This window comes from Antechinus flavipes, chromosome 4 (genome assembly GCF_016432865.1).
Source record: "Antechinus flavipes isolate AdamAnt ecotype Samford, QLD, Australia chromosome 4, AdamAnt_v2, whole genome shotgun sequence".
NCBI classification, from domain to species: Eukaryota; Metazoa; Chordata; class Mammalia; order Dasyuromorphia; family Dasyuridae; genus Antechinus; species Antechinus flavipes.
Genome location: NC_067401.1, coordinates 289,904,606 through 289,923,403, shown reverse-complemented (window position 1 = coordinate 289,923,403; position 18,798 = coordinate 289,904,606). Strand labels below are relative to the sequence as shown.

General features: G+C 38.1%; 1 protein-coding gene across 5 annotated transcripts in view; it reads left to right on the top strand.

Moving 5' to 3' along the window:
- Positions 1–15,329: 15,329 nt before the first annotated feature.
- The window catches only part of FYN (FYN proto-oncogene, Src family tyrosine kinase), a 272,216-nt gene continuing 268,747 nt past the window's right edge, over positions 15,330–18,798 (top strand). For all 5 annotated transcript variants that reach the window (XM_051997556.1, XM_051997554.1, XM_051997553.1 and 2 more), the window contains exon 1: positions 15,330–15,427. The gene's annotated coding sequence lies outside the window, so the exon portion shown is untranslated. The remainder of the gene's footprint in view (positions 15,428–18,798) is intronic.

Genomic DNA, 18,798 nt, shown 5'->3' with positions numbered 1-18,798 from the left:
GGTACAAAGGAATGTTATTCATTATATGAATTAACACGTGGGAGTTAGCAAAAAGGGGTTTTAACAGTTAACAGGGAGAAAGACAAGTTTCCTAGTGGAACACCCAATTAGCCAGAAGGAAGATATCATTACTTTAAATACGTCATTTAGTGGGAGTATGCCATTGAGTTGCAGGCTAAATCCAAAGAGGAGTTTGGCTGACTAACCCCAAAAAAGAGTTAGCAAGAGAAATTGATTACATTACTGACTGGTGGACTAACCCTAAAAGGGATTAATCAAAGATCTACACCTTGAGTGGATCTTTTATAGAGGAAACATAACCTTGGGGGCTTGACATTATAAATTGATTTTTTGATTGAATAAGATGGGGTTTTTAGAGACCCCCCACCTGGTGTGGGACTGTAATTGAAAATCCACTTGAACAAAAGGCCTACTTAAGAAAAAATTCACTGAAATCTGATTGATTCCACCAGTGTCTTTCCTACTTGCCCAGGGAATATTATAATTCTATCATGCTTCGGGCTTTTTCTGCTAAGACCTACCCAGGACTTCATCAGTAACTTTAATTCTGGACTAGGAAAACACTATACACAACTAGGAACAAGAATTAGGAAACAATATGCACAATAACAATGATTTTTTGTTATGCCATGTAATTATAATGACAAAACATAACTCCAGAAAAAAGGTGATAAAATGAACTTTTCTTCCTTCAGCATGGGATAACCAGAGAGAGACAGAGACAGAGACAGAGACAGAGACAGAGAGAGAGAGACAGAGACAGAGACAGAGACAGAGACAGAGACAGAGAGAGAGAGAGAGAGAGAGAGAGAGAGAGAGAGAGAGAGAGAGAGAGAGAGAGAGAGAGAGAGAGAGAGAGAGAGAGAGAGAGAGAGAGAGAGAGAGAGAGAGAGAGAGAGAGAGAGAGACACCTCTTGCCAAGGAGTTTATTTTCTCAAGGGAGAAGTGTAGGTGGGGGGAGGACACCTGCAAAAGGGCAAAGCAGCTGGTACTAAGGATGAGTGTAAAGAAGTTAGCCAAGAGTGGAAATAATCCTGGTTCTGGCATCCAAAGACTTTCATTCAAATATGGTCTTTGAATATTATGCTTGCTACCTTTGTGACTCTGAGCAAGACACTTGGGCTTCATTTTCCTCATCTGTAAAATCAGAGTGTTGGACTTAGATGACTTCTGAGATCCCTTCTAGCCATAGATCAATGAACTTTGGTTCTAAAATATTGCATGTACTACCAAACACAGCTAATGTGTTATTTTTTGCTGAATTGCTTTTTTCTCCTTTCTTTTAAAATCTTTATTACAAGGAACACTTGCTGGGTAGGAAATAGGGAGAATGGGAGAGAGTATATTCAGAAAATAATGTATCATAAAAACAAAAGCCATCAATTTAAACAGTTTAAATAAGCAATATGGAGACACATTCTTCATAACATTTTGCAAATGAATGTTGTTAACAAAATAATAAATTTTAAGAAAATGAGTGCTGTACTCATAGATGGCAGTGTGAGAAATGCTGAAAAGTTGGGCTTCCACAGTGCTGTGAGCTTTCAGGTAGCATGGGATTCCGAGAGTGGGTACCACTGACCAAAAGGTTTTCAGAATGTGAGAGGTTATGGAAAATTAAGATTCACAGAATAATTAAGTGATCAGCAGAAGCCTTGAGCAAACAAGAAATTGGGGAGCTAGGAAGGCACAGGTGGATCCAGCCAATCAGAAAGAGTGGGTTTTGAGGAAACCACAAATTTAAATTAACAGCTGATCCAGCCCAAATTAGTTGGGGTCAATGACCTGACTTAACCAAATCACTAACTACTGTGCCTACTTAATGGGCTAAAATATTAAACACACCCCAGAGGAGGATTTTCTGCCATTTTTGAACATGAAATACATGATGGGGGGAGTGTTTTATACTTATTAAGGGGAAACAAGTAGTGGGCATATAAGAAAGATTGTAACCCGAATAAAAGGGACCAATCCTCTCCCTAAAGGGAGGAGCTGCGTCATGTCACGGGAGCAAGCAAAAAGGTTCCCCTATTTCTGTACTCAGGGCTCCCTCTTCCCCAAGAGGAATGGTGTTGGCTTCTGGCCAGAAACGTTAAGATGATTCCTTAAGAAATTTTCCTTGATATCTGATTTTCAGTGTCAAGAGTGTTATTTCTAACAGCTGTGTTAAATTGAGGACCTTGGAACTGGGAAGAGTGGAAGTCCAATCGGCCTCTGATACTATGTGCCATAGACAAATCATTTAACTTCTCTGAGCCTCGGTTTCCCCAACCTAGTGGGAATAACAATACTAGTGCTTTTCTTAAAGGGGATAATATGAGACTCAAATGAGATCATATATACATAAAGAGATAATATATTTAAAGCTTTTTGCAAACTTAAAAATATTCTACACATGCCAGTTATTTATTAAAAGCCAAAATACATAAAAACAAAGAATTAAGTAAAATTGATCACTTCCATTTTTCTAGAATGTGAATATAAAATTGTTAATCTCTTTGTGAATTGTCTTGCTCAGAGATTCCCATTTATTTATTTAAATGCTATTTTATTATTATGATAAACTGATTAAGGTTTTTATGGCCTAATATTTTATAACTTGTCAATCTTTGCTCGACTTGTCTTAGTTTCTCTGACCATACCAAACTATTTCTCCCTTTATTTTTAATATCTTCTTAGTTATTTTGATATAGTATTAATTTTCCTGCCATTCTTCTATACTTGTGCACATCAAAGTATTTTAATTGCTCCCTCAATTTATATACCCTATAAACTTTATATAATCTCTTTCTAACTATTTTCCAATTGATCAAAAGCTTCCTCCTTATTTGGCTCAATAATATGAGTGGATATGTTTTAATAAGAAATAATTTGAATACTTACCAGAAAATATTTACTATTTGCTTCTTTTAAGTAAGAGTTGACTAAAACTCAGAGCTCCACAGGTGATATTCAAATGCCAAACATTATAATGACATGCCATGTCATGAAAAATCACTAATAATTCAATTCTGATAGAATAGCAGGAATACTTTTAATTCTTTTCTGATTGGTCATATCTGTGCTGACAATTTTTGAATGCCTTTCAAGAACTAATTCTGATCACTTTCTAAATAAGACAGTATTACAAAGATACCTTATTTTAAATACACTAGTTTCATTTAACAAGCACTTGCTGAATGTCTACTACGCACAGGCAACCAATTCATGGAAAATCAAAATTAAACAATACATAAATTAGGAATTATTTGCTTAATAAGTGATTCTTTACTGTGTAAACATATTTACAACCCAAATCTTTATGTGTTTCAGAAGAAAGAACACTAGATTTGAACACAGAGGATTTTGTCCTTACTGTCTGTGTAACTTAATTTCTCTGGGAATCACTTTATCTGTATAATGAGAGAGTTGGTTTGATGAATCCTTTCCATTCTAAATTTATGCTTTTATATAGCATTCTTTCAGAGAAAAATGGCATAAATTCTTCATTTATTATACAAGTTGCATTCAATTAAGGCAGTCAGCAATAATGATGCCTTCCCTAATATGGAAATATGTTTTGCATGACTACATGTGTATAATCTATACTAAATTGCTTGCTTTCTCAAGGAGGGAGGAAGAGAATTTGGAATCCAAAATTTAAAAAACTAATATAAGAATATAAGAATTGTCTTTACATGTAATTGGAAATATATGTGTGTATAAATTTTCAATAAAACAAACACAAAGCTTCCCATCTGACAAGTTCTCCAGATTTTAGTTCCTCAATATCTCTCTGTCAATCTCTGATGGGTGTATGTGTTTGTGTGGGTGTGTTAAGTTATTTTGAGACTGGATTTTCTTATTTCATCCAAGCTAAAAGAGCAGCAGACATTCATGGACCAATACCAATACTAATTGATAAGAAAGCTTTCACCTGACCCTGCTTTAAGAGAGCTAAGAAATGCAATAGGATCATTTATGTGTCAGTGGCATTGTATCAAGATTTGCTGTACCCATCAACTAGGAAATGGCTGAAGAAATTATGTATATGAAGGAAATAGAATACCATTGTAGAGTAAGAAATGATGAGCAGGCAGACTTCCAAAAAACCTGGAAAAACCTGTATGAACTGATGCAAAATGAAATGAGCAGAAACAGGAAAACATTGTACAGCAACTTTGTGTGATGATCAACTATGAATGATTTAGTTCTTCTCATCATTTCAGTGATTTAAGACAATTATAGAGGACTCAATAGGAGTGCTTTTCACATCCGGATAAAGAACTGATGGACTTTTTAAGGGGGCAGCTAGATGGTACAGTGGATAGAGGACAAACCTTGAAGTCAGGAGACCCTGAGTTCAAATCTTACTTCAAACATTTAACTTCCCAGCTGTATGACCCTAGGCAAGTCACTTAATCCCCAAATGCCTTAGCAAAAAAAAAGAAAAGAAAAGAAAAGAAAAGAAAGAAAAGAAAGAAAGAAAGAAAAGAACTGATGGATTCTGAATGCATATCAAAGCTTACTATTTTTCTATCCACATCCAGATAAAGAACTGATGGACTCTGAATACATATCAAAGCATACTATTTTCACTTTTTATTTTCATTTTTGTTTCTATTTTTTCTTCCTTCATAACTGTGACTAATACAGAAATACCTCTTACAAGATTTCATAAATATAACAATATCAAATCGCTTACCATTTTAGGAAGAGGGGAGGGTAAGGAGGGAGTGAGAAAAATTAGGAATTCAAAATCTTACAACAATGAATGCTAAAAATTGTCTTTACATATAATTGGAAAAAATAAAATACTATTAAAAAAAGATTTACTGTAAATGCATCTGATTTTAAATGATGTAATAATACCTCTTATCCAACCATTTGGTGACTGTGAAATCAAGGGTCTAGATTGGAGGCCATCTGACATGTTGTATCCTGGCTTAAGAAGTAAAGCAATTTTTGTTCCTTCTCTTTTCCATCTTTTTTAAAAACCACACTCCTCTATTTTATGTTAAGAAATATTAAAGCTAATCAAAAGAAATTAAATCTTTACATGCTAAAGGTTGTATTATATTAGAAACTCCTTGGTTCTCAGTCATCTAAGATTTTTTTGGCAAATATAGCCCCACCTGAGCCCATTTGCTTTTACCAAATAGAATCTGTTAATCTATGGACTCCCAGGGAAGAATGGGAAAGTGCTTTTGTCCTAAATTTAAAATTTCAGGATTTTTCAGGATAAAAAAATTTAAGAATTAAAAATAATAATAGTTTGTGCGTGCAGGTATAAAGCACTTTTGTCATTAAAAATTCCATGAATAAATGTATGTATCATGCAGGCTACTGCATTCCCAGCCAGCCCTGAAGAGTGTAAAGGAGAAAGGATATTTGGGATAATGCAGGCAAAAATAGGTAGGCACTCTGGTCCACCTCCTTCCCTAGAGAATGGAAAAACACAATTTTAGAAAGTTGTATTTATTGCTAATATGCAAATCTGACCACCCCCAGAGTATTTTGTCTGGAGATTCTTTGTTTTAAGGGCAGCATCCCATTCTTCAATCAGCTTTGATTGATTTTCAATTAAATTCCAAAACTAAATCCTATTCTGACCAGGAGAGAAGTCTTTCTCTTCTCCTGTCCCCAGCCCAAACACACACAAGGGTAAGAAGTTATATTTATAAGGTAAGAAGTAAATGTAGAAGGATGCTACTATATATAAATGCTATTTTAATTTAATACTTGTGGCTTACCTCCCTCTAAATAACAAAAAACCCAAACCCAAACCCAACAATAACAAAACTTTCTCTTCAAATGTGCTGCTTTCTAACTTTCTCTATATATAAATTTACTTTGATTTATGGATTAAGACACTTCTCTCCAATCCTATTGAATAGAAACTGTTTTAAATGTGCAACCCTGTAACTCAGCATGTTTCTGTTGTCAAAGAAAAAAAAAACAAAAAAACAAAAAACCCTCACATCTCTTGGCTGCCTTTGGCTCTCTTAGTCCAGAGACCTAGGCAACTAAATGAGGTGGGTCTGGGGGGAGGAGGGGGCAAGGAAATCAGGATGACCATACTTTTGGCATAAGCCCAGGTTTCCAATTTTCTAAGTTCTTCAGCCAGTTTCACTCTCCCCTCCATTGTGTCATGTTAGTTGAAAGACCCAGAAAAAGGGGGGCCATGGGAACACAAAGAAACAAAAGAACACCCACCACGGGGTGAACAGACAGGAAGCTTTGCTAATAGATTTCAAAAGTATAAAATCCTGAACCAATCCTGTGTCTTCAAAGATTTACTAGATATAAGCAGAACTCTGATGCCTATTAAAGAGTAAATTAGCATAGTTGGGGGTGGGGAAAAAGCTTGAGGAAGAAAAATGTCCCTATTAAAGTGATAGTGAAATAAATGTCCTTAACAAGGCTCTGTTCTATGCTGTAACTGTTTGTCTTTTTGCTCAAGTAACATTTTTACTGCCTTTTATTTCAAGTTTTTTTTTTTTTAACTTCTGCATAAACACAGTATTTCACTAATTTGTACATCTTGAATTTTGGCACCAGAATCTATGGTCTCAGAAATCCTGAAAACTATTGCTTGGCTGAACCCCATAGCTTTGTCTGCTATAAAATTCTGCCTTCCTATCAAGCATTAGGAAAGTAAAGCACAAAAAAATCTTGCCTGAAATCAGAACAGCTGTAACAGTATAATAGATTTAAAGCTGGGAGAGGAAACGGAAGCCTGTGAAGGATATATGACTTGATAGTCTTTAAGAGTCAGGGTAAAATCTTGATAGAAACAGTAAGTTATCATCAAGCTTAAGGGCTGACTAATTTGCCCAAGATCTCACAAGTAGTGTCAAAAATAACCTTTGAACCCTATTCCTCTGATTTGAGAGTCATCTTTTCCCCCTACTATACCACACTGCCTGACTAATACTATTTTCTCCCTTTAATTTCAATGTGCATCACTATACTATGAGTGCTTTTAGTATGGGATCTGGATTCATTGACTTTTCCTTTAAAGATTGCAGTGATAAATTCATTCAATGGATATAGGTGACTGTAAAAATTCCAGAAGTCTTCAGATCGAATTGAAGCTTTAAGAGTTTGACTACAAATCAAAATTGTTCATCTAGTCAGGATTTGCTGGCTATTTTTGTGATGTATGTGGAACATTGTCGACTATCAAACTGATGACAGTTAAAAAAAAATAAGCAATTAGGGTATACATGACATTGTGGATAGAATGGGGGGCTTAGAATAAGGAAGGCCTCAAAGTAAGATTAGGCAGGGTTCTAAACCTGCCTCAGACACTGTGTGACTCTGAATGTTATTTGACTTTTCTGAGCCTCATTTGGGTGATTTAAAAAATAAAAAGGTTTGGTTTGATGCTGTCTAAGATCCCTTCCCATTGCAAAATTGTGACCCCATAATTATCAGATTGGGTCTGGTGTAGAAAGTTAGTAAAGCTTCCTACCCTATTTTTTGTGGGAAACCCTATAGCACATAGCTAGAGAAATTCACTAATATTATAGAAATATAAAAGACATTCATTTCTGACAATTTGTCAAACATTACATGCAGCATAACAGATCCAGTGTTGCACTGGGGGTCAGGAAGACTTGGGTTTGAATTCTGCCACAGATAGTTATATGATCTTGAGTAAGTCATTTCTCTCATCTATAAAATGGAATAATAACAGTACCAACATTATATAAACTGAGTGTATACTTAGTTATTATTATCTGAGGTAATTTGCTACAATGAGGAAAAAATATTTGAAAAAGACAGTTAAATTCCATTATTATATTATTATTGTGGAGAAACGGAAGGTTCTACATTTTAGTGCTATTATATTATGTGCTTTTGTGTATGTGTGTGTGTGTGTTCAATAGCTGTTGATCTATTTCTGGGGAGATGATTTTATGTAAGGGACATGTAATCCATATCTTAAGTAATTTTCTTCTAACAAATTCTGAATTTTTACAAAGAATAATGTCTTGATTAAGGTATTTTATTGCGAAGGTGCCACCTTTTGTAGGCCTGAATTCATTTTTCTTCACATGAATTACTTTCATCCTGAATTTAAAATAATGATAATTTGTGTGTACAGGTTTAAAACACTTTCTTCATTAAAAACTCCATGAACTAGTATATATATTATTATCCTTACTTTATAAAAGACAAGGAAACTGAGCCTGAGAAAAGCTAATTGACCCCCCCCCCTTATAATTCCCTCATAATCTTGAGTCCAAGAACTCAGATTCTTTGATACCAAGTTTAGTATTGTTTCCATTGGGCCACACTGCCTCTCTCATCCCCTTCCACCCATCAATCAGTTGAAATTCTTTCATCCTTCAAGGTCCAACTCAGGTACCACCATGAAACTTTGCCTGTCCAATGAAATACATATCTTCCTCTCTCACTGCACTTTATATGGGTCCCATGTTTGCACTTATCTTCCCCTTCTAGTCTCCTACTTATTTGTATACACATTTTTCACTCTATTCCTACCTACTTTTTGCAGGAAATTTAAATTTCATTAAATTGAACTTTCCTTGAGAATAATGCCTTTGTTGTATGTATCTGCCTAACCCTTGTACCTAGTACAGTGACTTGCACATTGTAGGCACTGACTTTAATACATACACAGATACAAACATAATCTCAGGGACCTGAGTTCAACCTTGTAAATACATCTTAAAATTTTACTAGTTCAAGCAATTTTTAAACAATATTACTACTTCTCCATTAGGTAGTAAAATGAATTGATCTTTTCTTCTCCATATAAATTGTTATTCACAATGAATTACTGTACTAGGATATTGCCACAATTGCCTCAACACAATATTCCACAGTAACTAAAATTTGAAATTCTGAAGCTTCATTTATTTATTGGACATCCTTCTAAAACATATTAATCTTAAGGTGGGCAAAATGTCAAAAGACCTCAAGACATTCTCGGTGGCTTTGTGAAAAATTGGAAAATATACTCTTATTTGGCATATGGTAAATGTGATTCGTTTTAGGAGAAAAAAAGTGAGCAGTTTTAACCATTAAAATTTGCAGGGAAATTAACAATGTATGAATATGTATGTGTGTATAGTAGGTACTTAATATATGTTTACTTACTAATTGATCCAGTTTTCTCTTCTTAGTATGGAAGTAATTTTATAGTTATTTTTGCAGTTCATAAACCCCTATTATGTGCTAGGTATTTGCAATAAAAAGATCAAAATGGATCATTCTTTACCTTCGAAAAATTTACAAACTGAATTTTACTTTGATTCATCGTTTAAGACACTTCACTCCAATCCTATTGAATAGAAACTGTTTTAAATGTGCAACCCAATTCCCTAATTCCCAATTCCCTTCTGTGTATTATGTCTAATATAGGTGTGGCTGAAAAGAAATAGAAGTAAATGCAGTCTTTTTAATTATAAGAGTATTTAGTTTCAAGTGCTCCATTTTAACACATCTGATAGATCTTAATTTCTGAGCTCTTAAAGGAGAGGAAGAATTTTTTGAAAACTAATATATTTTATTCCTCCCTCCAATTACATGGTAAAGCAATTTCTTAACATTGTTTCCAATATTTTTAACATTTTTATTTAAAGTTTTGAGTTCAAAACTCTATCCTTCCTTCCCTCCTTTAACCCCCTCCATAAGATGGTAAGAAATCAGATATGTTATACATGTATAATTATGGTAAGAAATCAGATATAAGTTATACATGTATAATATTTCCATATTAGTAATTTTGTACAAGAAGATAACAGAAAAAATGAAAGAAAAAAATAAAAAAAATAGCATGCTTTAGTCTGTATTCAATCAATATCACTTCTTTCTCTGGAGGTGCATAGTACACTTCATCATTAGTCCTTTGGGAATTGTATTAGATCATTGTATCGAGGAGAATTGCTAAGTCATTTACAACTTCATTGAGCAATATTGCTGTTACTGTATACAGTGTTCTCCTGGTTCTGTTCATTTTACTATGCATCAGTTTTTTAAGTCTTTCCAGGTTTTTGGGAAATCATCCTGCTTGTAGCACAATAATATTCCATTACCATTTAGCCATTTCCCAACTGATTGACATTCCTTTGATTTCCAATTTTTAGCCATCACCAAAAAGAACTGCTATAAATTTTGCACAAATAAGTCCTTTCCCATCTTTTTTGGATGTTTTTGGGAAGAAAGCATTTTTAACTCAGTCTACATGCCAAACTTAGCATAAAACATCATATCAGTAGATGTTAGCCAATAATAATAAATGGTTGTTCTACAGGTTGGCCCCTGATTCAGGTAAGTGTGATTAGGTTGGGGGTGAGAATTCAGAATAGAGTTTGAGAGACTGGTTGGAATATTATGCTTCAGTTAGTTGGCTGTTTGGAGCAGTGGGATAAATAAAGGGCTTCGATGATAATGCCTTACCCTGCAACATTTAAAACATACTGGTTTCCATTCTTATAAGCATTTGATAAAGAGAAAACACATTCCATGTGGAAGTTTTTAGTCATTGACTTATTAGACTGTTAATTAATAAAAATCACCTTACATTTAGTACTTTGTAGTTTTTAAAATCAGTCTCTATTGGCTAAATTAGCAAGTAGAAATGGTACTTAAGAAAATGAAGTTGTGAAGATTAGCTGATCTCATACAAGTCAACAAAATCTCTGCTAGAGGCTTCACAATTTTGAGAGCCTTAAGGGATCACTTAATAAGTTTTATTAGAAGAGGAAGATGTCAAAAGAATGGACAAAGTTAGCACCTCTAAAAAGTGATCAAGAGGATATCAATCACTACCCACTCATATTCCTACTTTAATCTTCTTCATAACATAGCTATGAGAATAAGCAACATTTTTGTTCAGGGTAAACTAGATTAAAATATGAAACAAGAGACCTACAGTCTTTCATGAAAGATTTTTTTTAAATTGCAAACCACATGAATGTATGAATGAAAAAGCATTTATTAAGTACTTACTAGTTAAGTCAACTATTATGAAAGAAGGAAGGAAAGAAGGAAAGAAGGGAAGAAGGGAGGAAGGGAGGAAGGGAGGGAGGAAGGAAGGGAGGAAGGAAGAAAGGTAGGAAAGGAAAGAAGGTAGGGAAGGAAGGAAAGAAAGAAGGTAGGGAAGAGAGGGAGGGAGGGAGGGAAGAAAGAAAGGAAAGGAGGGAGGGAAGGAAGGAGAAAAATAGTATGTTTCATCCTGTATTCAGACACCATCAGTTCTTTCTCTGGAGGTGAAAAGCATTTTCATTATGAGTCTTTGGGGATTATTTTGAATCATTGTATTGCTCAAATTCACAGTTTTGACAATCATGTATTAAGCAACTATTATGTGCTTGGCATTCTGCTAAGGGCTAGAAATACAAAGAAAGGCAAAAGATAGTCTCTGTTTTCTTTTTTTATTAAAACTTTATTTTTCAAAACATATGCATGGACAATTTTTCAACATTAGCAAAACCCTGTGTTCCAATTCCCCCCCCTTTCTCCCATGCCTTCCTCTAGATGGCAAGTAGTCCAATATATGTTAAACATGGTAGAAATATATGTTAAATCCAATAAATGCATACATATTTATACAATTATCGTGCCACACAAGAAAAAAAAGAAAAACAAAATAAAATGCAAGCAAACGACAACAAAAAGTGAAAATGTTATGTTGTGAACCACACTCAGTTCCCACAGTCCTCTCTCTGGGTGTAGATGGCTCTCTTCATCACTGAACAATTAGAACTGGTTTGAATCACCTCATTGTTGAATAGTCCCAGTTTTCAAAAAGGGCATAATTTAATTTGGGAGACAATAACTATGTACAAAATAGAGGCAGCTGATAGCTAAATAAGAAGCACTGGGCCTAGAGTCAGGAAAACTTGAATTCAAATCCAGACTCACTCATTAGTTGTATGATTCTGGACAAGTCATTTAACCTTTGATTTCCTGACCAAAGAAATCAATTGGAGCACTATTCCATTATCTCTGCCAAGAAAACCCCAAATAGGATCATGAAGGGTCAGACATGACTGCATAACAACTCTTAGGAAACAAAATATGTAGAGCACAAATTGATGACAATCTCAAAGGGAAAGCACAAGCATTAAGGGGGATCTGGAGGAACTTGCATAAGGTAGGGTTTTCCCTCAGATCTGAAAGAAGCCAGAAGACTGAGAAAAGAAGGGAAAAAAATTCCAAGCAGTAAAAATGAGTGGTGTCTAGAGAGTAGAGAGAGGCTTGTGAAAAAATTAGCAAGGAGGCCAGTATCATTGGATATTAGAGTATGTGGGAGTAAGGCAGGGACTGAAAAAGTAGGAAAGGGTCGGGTTCTGAGGGACTTTCAAGGCCAAAAAAAAAAATGCTGGAGGTAATAGGGAGCCAACTTAGTTTACTGGATGGGACAGTGATATGGTCAGACCTGTGTTCAAAGAATTGTGCAAAGAACTAGGATATAAAAAGAAAAGACAGCCCCGACTCTCAAAGAACTCCACATTCTACCTGGGTCAAATAATACTTACAAAAGGTTTCAGCTGCAAGTCAATGGAAGGTTCCATTGTTCATAAGAAATAGCAAGAAAGCAGATGGCAACATATCATCTTTAATGACATTTTCACTGATAAAATAATCTAGAGCTCCTGCAATATTTGATCCACTTATCTGATCAGCCTAAAAATCTTCATGAGGATTCCAAATATTTTTGAGGAAGGCTATAAATAGGATTTTTAAGGTGCTAAAAGAAATGACAGAATGCTGTCTTGATGGCAGGTTGTCAATATGTTTTTTGAATTTCACTTTCAGTATGGTATAGCACAAAAGGCCTTTGAGAGTCGAGGGACCAGAATCCTAACTCTGCCTCTTATCCAGGTAACTTTGGGACAAGGACAAAAAATCTCTGATTCTCAGTTTCCTCATCTGGAAAATGAAGGGGTTTGAGCAGCTTCTAAGGTCAGCTGTAAAAGTATGTCTGCAGATATATGTACATATACAGGCATATATGTCTCTCTCTATATTTATGTGTGTATGTATGTATTTATAAATCTGAGAGAGGAAAACCCTCAGGGTTTCTGGCCAAAACAGAAACACCTGTGAGCTAATCAGGACTCCTGGTTATCTATCAGCTAAAAGAAATTTCTCTTATCTTCATACTTTTAAGACAAACTTTTGTAGAACAAATGGAAACAAAAAAACCATACAAAATTAATAATAGCTAGCTGAGCAATTTAGGGTGCTTGAAGCATTTTCCAAGCGAATCCTTGCTTTTTTCAATCTTATTCTTTGAAAAAATTTAAATGTTTTCTCTAGAAAGTGTATAAAAGTATTCTTTTCTTCTTGGAGGTATTTTTAAAAGGGTCGAATGAAAGTGCCAGATAGGGACATTATTATCTTCTGATTTGTTTTTATAAAAGAAGAGGATACACATATTGGAGTCAGAAGACTTTTGCCACTCACTCAGTGATCTTGGGCAAGTCATTCATCCCTTTAAGTCCCTTCCAGCTCTAAAACTTTGACATCTTTATGTGGTAAGAATGTAGATCCATTTTTCTCTATTGTAAATCAACTAAATTAGTAATAATTGAGATTCACTTTTCCCCTTTCTCTTTGAGTTATATCATTACTAATTTAAGTTTATTTGGAGAGGGGAATGGCTTCCTCGAACAAAACATTAAGAACAATTTGCTATTATTAAACGAATGAATTATAGGTAAGCATTTAAAGTAAACCTTTCAGATAAACGGTAATCAACTATAAAGAAAATGAGGAAGGCAAAGTTTTCCTTTTCATGTAGATACATCTTCGTCAGAAAAGGAAAAAAAAAGATACCCCCAAATATACACAACACTGGCTATCATTTTATCAAAGGAAAAAAAAAATCTGAACTACAGAACATGCTGCGGAGTGGGAAGCTTGAATGTCATCTGAAACCAAAGGCAACATTTGCAGAGACAAACCCCGGCTACTATTACACATGATTTTGAAAAAATGTGCAAACATAAGCTTCCACCCTATGATTATGGGATGCACACACTTGAATATCTCTTCTTTCCATGAAGCTCTGAATCTAATCATAACCAGGCTTGACCACTTTGGGGGTGGAGGAACCTTTTCTAGAAGAAAAAAAAATCCTGCTTTTGAATCTCTTCTCTATTTATAGTTTTCCCCATAGGGTCATATAGGTTTCTGTCTTGGGGACATTTTCTCCTCAGACTAGAAATTTTGCACACAGCTCTCAGAACGCTGCGCTCACCACTCTAATACCTTATCATATTGTCCTCTCACCCCTCAAACACTGAAACACCAGAAGAGCAAGACGCTACTTTTGTCAACTGGTTTCCATGGTTTTAAGGGTGAAGGGGAATGGGGAAACGCTAAAACTACTGAAAGAAGTATTGAGGAACCAAAAAAAGAAATTCTTGAAATCCTCGAAGGCTTCACTAACCACAATATACCCAACCCACTCCTCACTTTTTTTGAGGAAAAAAAGAAATTCTCCAGAAGCCTCTTTGCTCACACACCCCACTCAGAGAACTCAAATCCTCCTCCCTCTCGGGATGCCCAGTGATACAGTGAAGCACAAGCAGCTCCCGGACCCACCCACTCCTGCCTCCGCCCCCGCGGCAGAGGCCAATGAGGGCCATTATTGGAGGCTAGACCTTCTGTGATAGGCCCAGAAGGCCTGCCGCTCTTCAAGATGAGACCCTCCCTCTTTCTCCGCCCTTCCCCTCCCTTTCTCTTTCTCTCCCTTCCCCAAGCTGGAGGGGCCGGAGCATCAGGGGGAGTAGCCAAGCCGGGAGAGCAGCCGCGGCGTAGTTGCAGTTGCGCCATCTGTCAGGAGCGGGGTTGGGAGGAGGGGGAGGAGGAGGAGGAGAAGGAGGAAGAGGAGGAGAGGGAGAAGGAGAAGGAGGAGAAGGAGAAAGAGAAGGAGAAGGAGGGGGTGGAGGAAGAGGAGGAAGAGGAGAAGGAGGAGGAAGAAGAGGAGGAGGAAAAGGAGGAGGAAGAGAAAGAGGAGAAAGAGGAATTGCTGTGCAGAGAAGCAGCCCGAGATTCGCCCGCCACGCAAGGAGAGGGGAGGCCACGGCCCCTTAGAGCCCCCTCCTTCCCTTGCCAGCCGGGGCGGCGCTGCGCTTGGCTCCCGACACCCACCCCTGGGTGGTGGGGGTGGTTTGCGGAGCTCCGGCACAAAAGCCACCGCCTCCCTGAGCAGCCGCTGCTACCCGGAGGGAGCCGGCCGCCCTGGGCTGGGGGGGAGACCCTGGAACTGTCCTCCTGCTCTGCTTCTTCTCCTCCTCCTGCTCCCGCCCCCTCGGAAAGGTCCCTTGCCTGCCTCCTCGGGAGCCTGCAGAGGAGGAGCCGGAGCCGGAGCTGCCACCGCCACCACCGCACAGGGAGGGCGGGGAGAAGACCATGTGAATGGGGCTCCGAATCTCAGGTAAGCGGGGCGGGAGGCAGCTGGAGAGAGGTGGGGGTGGGTGGGTGGAGGAGAGGATGCCGCTGCTGCAGGAGCAGCAGCAGCAGCCGCTGGAACCCTGGATTGGGTTGTCTCTTCTCCTTCTCTTCATTTACTGGACCCCTTGCATCTCCTCCAGTCGGGGTCTGGCGCTGCGCTGCTGCTCCCGCAGTCTGCGGCTGCTGATCCACTAGCGCGCTCGCGGCAGCTCGCGAGCATTATCCTTATCCTGACTCTTATTAATAAGCGCAAACAGCCGCGCGGCATGGGTTTTCCTGCAGCCGCCTTAGCGCGGCAGACAAGTCACTGGGGAAAACGGAGCCGGCAAGGTCCCCCTCCGCCCAGGTCCTTTCCTTTGCTTCCTTCCTTCGCCCCCACCCGGGGTAGGACTGGACTGAAACTGGGGATGGGCTCTGGAGGCAGAAGTGGGTTCCGCCCCTGCCTTCCTGGTGGAGCCCCCCACCCCCACCCCGGGGGACCCTGGCGATGTGTGTTGTTATAATGATAATGACAGGGATGATGTAATCATTTAATAATTGATGATTCCCAGTAAGCTGGGGCTTGGCCCCATGTTGCTACCCTTCTCACCCCGCCCCCCCCCAGCCTACTCCTCCACCTCTCCATCCTCTCGCGGTCCCAGTAGCTGACGCTTTCCCATTCCCATCCTCCTGCCGGTTTCTATCACCTCCCTAAGCTACTTCCCCCATCTTCCCCTCCACTCTTCTTTCCCTTCCCCCAATTTCCCTTTCCCTTTGCTTCCCCCCACTTCCACCTTTCTACTCCCCTTTGGCTTTTTTTCTCCTGCTCCTCTACCTCACCCTCACGCCCCTCTCCCCCTTTTCCTCCCCACCCCTCCAGTGTTTCCTCTCTAGTTCCCCAGATCATTTGCTGTTTTTTGTCTCCTCCTTTCTCTTATCTCTAAGCCCACAGGCTGAGGGTAGTGAGCCAGAAAGAGGCAACTAAGGCTCCTCACAGGGCGTTTATTTGCTGTGACTAACTGCAAAAAGGAAGAGGGGAAGGGGGTGGGGGCAATAACAAAGTATCCTCCCTCTTCTTTCCCTCAAATAAATCTCACAGGCTGTGTGTGTGTGTGTGTGTGTGTGTGTGTGTGTGTTACACACAAAGGGTCCTTTCAGTTCCTAGAAGAGATACACAAAGTACCCAAGGATGGTGGGGTTTCCTGCTTGTTTCTATTCCCTGGGGCTTCCCTTTCTCTTTTCAGATGAAGCAGTAGATCTTCTCAATCCCTCCTTCCTGCCACATTTGGGGGAAAGATAAAAGGGCACCAAATGCTAGTTTGTGGGTGCCAACATTTAACGATGTCCTAGGAACTGTAGGTGATTTGGGACTGGACCATTTCTCATGCTTTTGTTGTTGTTATGATTGTGTGTGGGTTTGTGTTTGTGTGTGCATTTAAAGGTTTCCGCAGCTTAGAGAAGTTGCCTTTCTGTATTAGATGGCTTCTTTCCTGATTCCTTCGTTTTGTAGGGAGGGTGCAGGGGTCCGGAGTTAAGGCTGTGTTGGTGTGTGAAGCAGTAGTTTACTTATGAATCAGAGAATGAAATTAATGGGTTGATCCATTTCTTACTGATAGGGGAGGGAACTGAAGGAGAGAGAATTAAGCCTCCAGAAAGACTTCATTTTATTTCTTTCCAGTCAAGTATAAGCAGAGTCTTTTGTTATGGAATAGTTTTTAATATTTTCTCAGTGGATATTGGTGCAGTTTTGTATTGAAGTGCTCAGAGCCATTGTGAAGGAGCGTAAATTAACAAGATGTGTGCCTCTGGAAATAACTTCTGGAAACCTTGTCCCTTTCCTGCCTCTGTCTAGCCTTTTTTACTCCCACATCCTTCCTTCCCCCTCCAGTGTATTTTCTACTCTTTATATTGTCATCATTTCACCCCTAGATCCTGCCCCATGCCCCCATTATTCAGGTGAAGATTGTTGGGTTCAAAACTCTCTGAGGAAGTGGTTTTGTTAACTATCTAAAGCTGGGGTGGGGTGGGAATTAGTTGCAAACTATAGAAGTTTCTATGTAGTCTTCTGTCTACTAAACCATCTCGCTCATGATACCCTCCAGAAAAGGAGTTCTTCATCTCGGGTCTATGGACTTTTAAAAAATAATTTGATAATTATTTCAATAAAATTGATTTTATTTGTGATGCAATATATTTTATTTTATACATTTAATAATTTAGTAATTATTCTGAGACAGTGGAGGTCCGTGGCATTACCATATTGTCAAAGGGAAGTTTATGATAGAAAATATGAAGAATCTCAGTGTGTCTCTGCATGGGGGTTGGGAGTGGAGGGGAAAGAGAGAGAGAGAGAGAAAGAGAGAGAGAGAGAGAGAGAGAGAGAGAGAGAGAGAGAGAGAGAGAGAGAGAGAGAGAGAAAGAAAGAGAGACAGTTACTCCTACTCTAGGAGGAAAATTCATTTATATAAAGTTGGGTGCTTACTTTCTTGTGCATTGCATGACAAGTTCATAAAGGCTAAACTTGAATATTAAGAGCCTAGTACCAAACCAATACAAATGTGGGACAATGTCTCCTGTTAATTCTTAAATAAGACTTTTTTTTTTTTTTTTATAAAAGCTTTGTTAGAATTGAAATCCCATCCGTGCATATTGGAATTTTAGAAGGCTTTTATTGTGAGAACTTTTTATTTGGAAAAAGTAATGTGGTTAATGGGGTTACTTCTGAAAACAAAGCATGGTTTGTTTCTAGACTCTAGATGGGCAGTCAGTGAGCATTAAATTTAAACTCTGTTGTCTAACCAAAAGTGACTTCATGGGCAAAGTTGAATTTGAACAAAACCCCTATACTTTAGATTCTGTAGCTGCTCATCATAGCATTTCTGTTCCTTTCTTTGAACATTTTTTTGTGGCTTCTTGAAGTGAACTCTTTTTACATGTTCAAAATCATCCAATTCTTATTTAATAGTAAGTTCATGAAATATAAGAAATTGTCTACCCTCTCTTCACCTGCTTTTCACAGCAAAGTAATTGACTCATTCCACTCTTTAATCTTAGCTGAATTTCTCTCAACATGGTCTTTTGTACACACTTAGATCAGGGAAGGGAAACTTACAGGTCATCTAAGCCAACCCCCTCATTTTACAGATAAGGCAACTGAGTTCTTGAGTTGACACAACTGAGGTCACACAGCTTTGTTAGTGATGGAGTTGTGACCAGCACCCACGGGGCCTTTTATATTACGTGCTCCCTCCCTTATTTGGCACTGAATGGCATCAGATTTCAATTATTTTGTATAGTTTTGAGCAGAGAACTTCCAGATGGGCTGCTAAGACATATTTCAATGCTTCGAGGTCACAATGCTTTGAAAGCATGTCA